The 6,122-nt window shown below is 63.5% G+C and overlaps 1 long non-coding RNA gene across 2 annotated transcripts; it reads right to left on the bottom strand.

Moving 5' to 3' along the window:
• Positions 1–161: 161 nt before the first annotated feature.
• On the bottom strand, positions 162–6,092 carry LOC142465115 (uncharacterized). 2 transcript variants are annotated; one of them, XR_012787792.1, is made up of 3 exons: positions 5,871–6,092; positions 5,060–5,238; positions 162–288 (listed from the first exon to the last, which is right to left on the bottom strand). It is a non-coding gene; the product is annotated as an uncharacterized LOC142465115 (long non-coding RNA). The 2 variants fall into 2 exon arrangements; XR_012787793.1 differs by having other exon boundaries at positions 5,739–5,873.
• Positions 6,093–6,122: the final 30 nt, after the last annotated feature.

The following is a 6,122-nucleotide window of genomic DNA, read 5'->3' as shown; positions in this document are numbered from 1 at the left end:
CACGTTGTTCCGGAATCGGATCTGATACATAGACTCCGCCATGCGGTCCCCATCCAGCACCTCCCCCCAGCGTTAGGCTCTTGTGTTGGACGTGCGGGGGGAGGCACACACAGGCAGCTGGTAGTTAGTGATAAGTCTCCTGGGGGTTTGTGGTAACGGTCCCACCTTGTTTACATACAGCATCACTGGGTCCCCCGCTTATATCGGGTCTCCGCCGGTGACGCAGGGGGCGGAGTCAGGAGCGTCAGCACAGACACAGGATGTGAAGCGACCGCCGCACACACATGTCTGAGGAGAGAGGAGAACACGGAGCTGAGACTCCACAATATGCAGGGTCTGGGGGATGTGAACTCTGACCTCTCCCCTCACTCTCTGCTGCGCCCCCCTGACCTGTCCCTCACCGGGCTGCCTCCTCCTGACCTGCCCCTCACCGTACAGCCTCCTCCTAACCTACCTGCCCCTCACCGTGCTGCCCCCCCTGACCTCCCCCCTCACCCGTGCTGCCCCCCCCTGACCTCCCCCTCACCGTGCTGCCCCCCCCGACCTCCCCTCACCGTGCTGCCCCCCCGACCTCCCCCTCACCGTGCTGCCCCCCCCGACCTCCCCCTCACCGTGCTGCCTCCTAACCTACCTGCCCCTCACCGTGCTGCCCCCCCACTGACCTCCCCCTCACCGTGCTGCCCCCCCTCACCGTGCTGCCCCCCAACCTCTCCCCTTACCATGCTGCCCCCCAACCTCTCCCTTACCATGCTGCCCCCCCCCGACCTCTCCCTCACCGTGCGCCCCCCCGCCCCCCGACCTCTCCCTCACCGTGCTGCCCCCCTCCCCCGACCTCTCCTCACCGTGCTGCCCCCCCCGACCTCTCCTCACCGTGCTGCCCCCCCCGACCTCTCCCTCACGTGCTGCCCCCCCCGACCTCTCCCTCACCGTGCTGCCCCCCGACCTCTCCCTTACCGTGCTGCCCCCCCCGACCTCTCCCTTACCGTGCTGCCCCCCCCCCGACCTCCCCCTCACCGTGCTGCCCCCCCCCGACCTCCCCCTCACCGTGCTGCCCCCCCCCGACCTCCCCCTCACCGTGCTTGCCCCCCCCCGACCTCCCCCTCACCCGTGCTGCCCCCCCCAACCTCCCCCTCACCGTGCTGCCCCCCCCAACCTCCCCCTCACCGTGCTGCCCCCCCCAACCTCCCCCTCACCGTGCTGCCCCCCCCCAACCTCCCCCTCCACCGTGCTGCCCCCCCCAACCTCCCCCTCACCGTGCTGCCCCCCCAACCTCCCCCTCACCGTGCTACCCCCACCCAACCTCCCCCTCACCGTGCTACCCCCCCCAACCTCCCCCTCACCGTGCTGCCCCCCCGATCTCTCCCTCACCGTGCTGCCCCCCCCCGACCTCCCCCTTACCGTGCTGCCCCCCCCACCCCGAACCTCCCCCTTACCGTGCTGCTGCCCCCCCCCCTCCCCCCTTACCGTGCTGCCCCCCCCCTCCCCCCTTACCGTGCTGCCCCCCCCGACCTCCCCCTCACCGTGCTGCCCCCCCCCCCGACCTCCCCCTCACCGTGCTGCCCCCCCCCAACCTCCCCCCTCACCGTGCTGCCCCCCGATCTCTCCCTCACCGTGTTGCCCCCCGATCTCTCCCTCACCGTGCTGCCCCCCCCCCGACCTGTCCCTCACCGTGCTGCCCCCCCGACCTCTCCCTCACCCTCACCGTGCTGCCCCCCCCAAACCTCCCCCTCACCGTGCTGCCCCCCCAACCTCCCCCTCACCGTGCTGCCCCCCCAGACCTCCCCCTCAACCGTGCTGCCCCCCCCATACCTCACCTCCCCCTTACCGTGCTGCCCCCCATACCTCCCCTCACCGTGCTGCCCCCCCATACCTCCTCCTCATTGTGCTGCCCACCCTGACCTCCCCCTCATTGTGCTGCCCCACCCTGACCTCCCCCCTCATTGTGCTGCCCCCCCCTGACCTCCCCCTCACCGTGCTGCCCCCCCCTGACCTCCCCCTCACCGTGCTGCCCCCCCGACCTCCCCCTCACCGTGCTGCCCCCCCGACCTCCCCCTCACCGTGCTGCCCCCCCGACCTCCCCCTCACCGTGTTGCCCCCCTGACTTCCCCCTCACCGTGTTGCCCCCCCGACCTCCCCCTCACCGTGTTGCCCCCCGACCTCCCCCTCACCGTGTTGCCCCCCCTGACCTGCCCCTCACTGTGCTCCCTCCCCTGACCTGCACCCCAACGTGCTCCCTCCCCCTGACTTGCCTCTCACCGTACCTCCCCTGACTTGCCTCTCACCGTACCTCCCCCTGACCTTCCTCTCACCGTGCTGCCCCCGACCTCCCCCTCAGTGCTGTCCCCCCTGACCTGCCACTCACCATGCTCCCTCTCCCTGACCCTCACCGTGCTCCCTCCCTCTGACCTACCTCTCATCTACTTGCCTCCCCCTGACCGTGCTGACCTCCCCCCTCTCCCCATGACCTGCCCCCTCACCTACCTGCCTCCCCAGACCTGCCCCTCACCGTGCTGCCTCCCCCTGACTTGCCCCTCACCGTGCTGCCTCCCCCTGACCTGCCCCTCCACCGTGCTGCCTCCCCCTGACCTGCCCCTCACCGTGCTGCCTCCCCCTCACCGTGCTGCCCCCCCCGACCTCCCCTTAACCGTGCTGCCCCCCCCCCCGACCTCCCCCCTTACCGTGCTGCCCCCCCCCCCGACCTCCCCCTCACCGTGCTGCCCCCCCCCGACCTCCCCCTCACCGTGCTGCCCCCCCCAACCCTCCCCCTCACCGTGCTGCCCCCCCCAACCTCCCCCTCACCGTGCTGCCCCCCCGATCTCTCCCTCACCGTGCTGCCCCCCGATCTCTCCCTCACCGTGCTGCCCACCCCCCCGACCTGTCCCTCACCGTGCTGCCCCCCCGACCTCTCCCTCACCGTGCTGCCCCCCCCAACCTCCCCCTCACCGTGCTGCCCCCCAACCTCCCCCTCACCGTGCTGCCCCCCCAACCTCCCCCTCACCGTGCTGCCCCCCCAGACCTCCCCCTCACCGTGCTGCCCCCCCCCATACCTCCCCCTTACCGTGCTGCCCCCCCATACCTCCCCCTCACCGTGCTGCCCCCCCATACCTCCTCCTCATTGTGCTGCCCACCCCTGACCTCCCCCTCATTGTGCTGCCCCCCCCTGACCTCCCCTTCATTGTGCTGCCCCCCCCCTGACCTCCCCCTCACCGTGCTGCCCCCCCTGACCCTCCCCCTCACCGTGCTGCCCCCCCCGACCTCCCCCTCACCGTGCTGCCCCCCCCGACCTCCCCCTCACCGTGCTGCCCCCCCGACCTCCCCCTCACCGTGTTGCCCCCCCGACTTCCCCCTCACCGTGTTGCCCCCCGACCTCCCCTCACCGTGTTGCCCCCCCCGACCTCCCCCTCACCGTGTTGCCCCCCCGACCTCCCCCTCACCGTGTTGCCCCCCCCCGACCTCCCCCTCACCGTGTTGCCCCCCGACCTCCCCCTCACCGTGTTGCCCCCCCGACCTCCCCCTCACCGTGTTGCCCCCCGACCTCCCCTCACCGTGTTGCCCCCCTGACCTGCCCCTCACTGTGCTCCCTCCCCCTGACCTGCACCCCAACGTGCTCCCTCCCCCTGACTTGCCTCCTCACCGTACCTCCCCCTGACCTTCCTCCTCACCGTGCTGCCCCCGACCTCCCCCTCAGTGCTGTCCCCCCTGACCTGCACTCACCATGCTCCCTCTCCCTGACCCTCACCGTGCTCCCTCCCTCTGACCTACCTCTCATCTACTTGCCTCCCCCTGACCGTGCTGCCTCCCCATGACCTGCCCCTCACCTACCTGCCTCCCCCAGACCCTGCCCCTCACCGTGCTGCCTCCCCCTGACTTGCCCCTCACCGTGCTGCCTCCCCCTGACCTGCCCCTCACCGTGCTGCCTCCCCCTGACCTGCCCCTCACCGTGCTGCCTCCCCCTCACCGTGCTGCCTCCCCCTGACCTGCCCCTCACCGTGTTGCCTCCCCCTGACCTGCCCCTCACCGTGCTCCCTACCCCTGACCTGCCTCTCACCGACCTGCCTCTCACCTACCTGCCTCCCCCTGACCTGCCTCTCACCATGCTGCCCCCCCCAACATGCCACTCATTGTGCTGCCCCCTGACCTGCCCTCATCGTGCTGCCTCCCCCAGACCTGCCCCTCACCATGCTGCCCCCCACGTGTTGCCCCCCCCAACCTGCCACTCATTGTGCTGCCTCCCCCTGACCGTGCTGCCTCCCCGTGAGATCAGATGCATTGTAAGGAACCCCAACCCTCTCTAATAGCGTGTCTGAGATCTGCTGCATTGTATGGAACCCCAACCCTCTCTAAGGCTGAGATTATACTCACCCCGCGCACGCGATGTGAACTGTGCTTTTAGGCGATGGGGAGGCGTGGCCGTGACGTCACGTGAGCGGTTTGACCCACATTGGCTGAGCCGCTTTACGTGACGCGGACGTTGCTTGGAAAGCCCCACACCGTGCTGCCTCCCCCTGACCTGCCTGCCCCTCACCGTGCTGCCTCCTCCCTTGACCTGCCCCTCACCATGCTGCCTCCCAGTGAGATCAGATGCATTGTAAGGAACCTCAACCCTCTCTAATAGTGCGTCTGAGATCTGAGACATTGCAAGGAACCCCAACCCTCTCTAATAGTGCGTCTGAGATCTGAGACATTGCAAGGAACCCCAACCCTCTCTTATAGCGCGTCTGAGATCAGATGCAGTGTAAGGAACCCTAACCCTCTCTAATAGCGCGTCTGAGATCAGATGCATTGTAAGGAACCCTAACCCTCTCTAATAGCGCGTCTGAGATCAGATGCATTGTAAGGAACCCCAACCCTCTCTCATAGTGCGTCTGAGACATTGCAAGGAACCCCAACCCTCTCTAATAGTGCGTCTGAGATCTGAGACATTGCAAGGAACCCCAACCCTCTCTAGTAGTGCGCCTGAGATCAGATGCATTGTAAGGAACCCCAACCCTATCTAATAGCGCATCTGAGATCAGATGCATTGTAAATTCTTCTGTATTTGGTACAATTTTGAAATTACCTGAAAATTGCAGGGAACCCTTAGGGATGCCCGGGGAACCCAAGGGTTCTTAGGAACCCTGGTTGAAAAACACTGCTCTTACATGTCCCTTCCATACTCCTCTTTCTCAGCAAAACCAACACATGTCATCCATGACAATGCTGAGCCCGGGATTTAAAGCAACAGGACAGGCGACATCTCTAGAGGAAGAGATATAGATAAAGAGATATATAGAAAGAAATATAGATCGATGTGTATGTATATTTGTATACTGTATGTACATACTAAATACACATACATGACACATTATGTTTCTGCATGTATTTGTGCGTCCTTAAAAAATGTCTCCTCGTGTGTGTTATGTATAGTATACATATACACACACACTTTGAGATAGTATATACGACAGTAAATGTTATAGTAGATATGATAGTATATTATTTTACTATTATTAGGTTAGTGTACAGGACAGTACTATTTTATATATATATATATATATATATATATATATATATATATATATATATATATATATTCAGTATGACAGGACAGTATATTCTAAAATATAATGACAGGATAGTAAATTACTGTACAGTGTATAAGACTGTGTGTGTGTCTATATAATATATATATGTGTGTGTGTGTGTGTATCATTAGATATGGTAGGGTGGGATATTAAGGTATATATGACCCTTGGTACCTGCGCTGCGGTGTCTCCGGGCATTACATGACATTACAGTATATATTAGAGTAGATAGCACAGTATATGACAGTATAGAATGACATTAGATAGGGTAGGGCGGGATATTAGGGTATATATGACCCTGGATACCTGCGCTGCGGTGTCTCCGGGATTTCTCCTGCTGCTGTTACTCTGACAGTTCCCTGAGGCCCCCCTGTCGCTCATGACATCACGAGGCTGGCCCTTTGAGCGCCTGACACGGTGAACGGCCTCCGGAGCTGCGCGGAGTCTTGTCCCCGCCTCTCCCGCATACCTCTCTCCGAGACACCGCAGTCTGCCCGGTGCCAGGCCTCGGGTTTTTCCGCTTCTCAGAATAGGCGTCAAACCGGAGCACCAGGCTCT

Source organism: Ascaphus truei, chromosome 13, assembly GCF_040206685.1.
Source record: "Ascaphus truei isolate aAscTru1 chromosome 13, aAscTru1.hap1, whole genome shotgun sequence".
Taxonomy (NCBI): Eukaryota; Metazoa; Chordata; class Amphibia; order Anura; family Ascaphidae; genus Ascaphus; species Ascaphus truei.
Note: the sequence above shows the minus strand (reverse complement) of the source record. Positions and strands in the feature narration are given on the sequence as shown.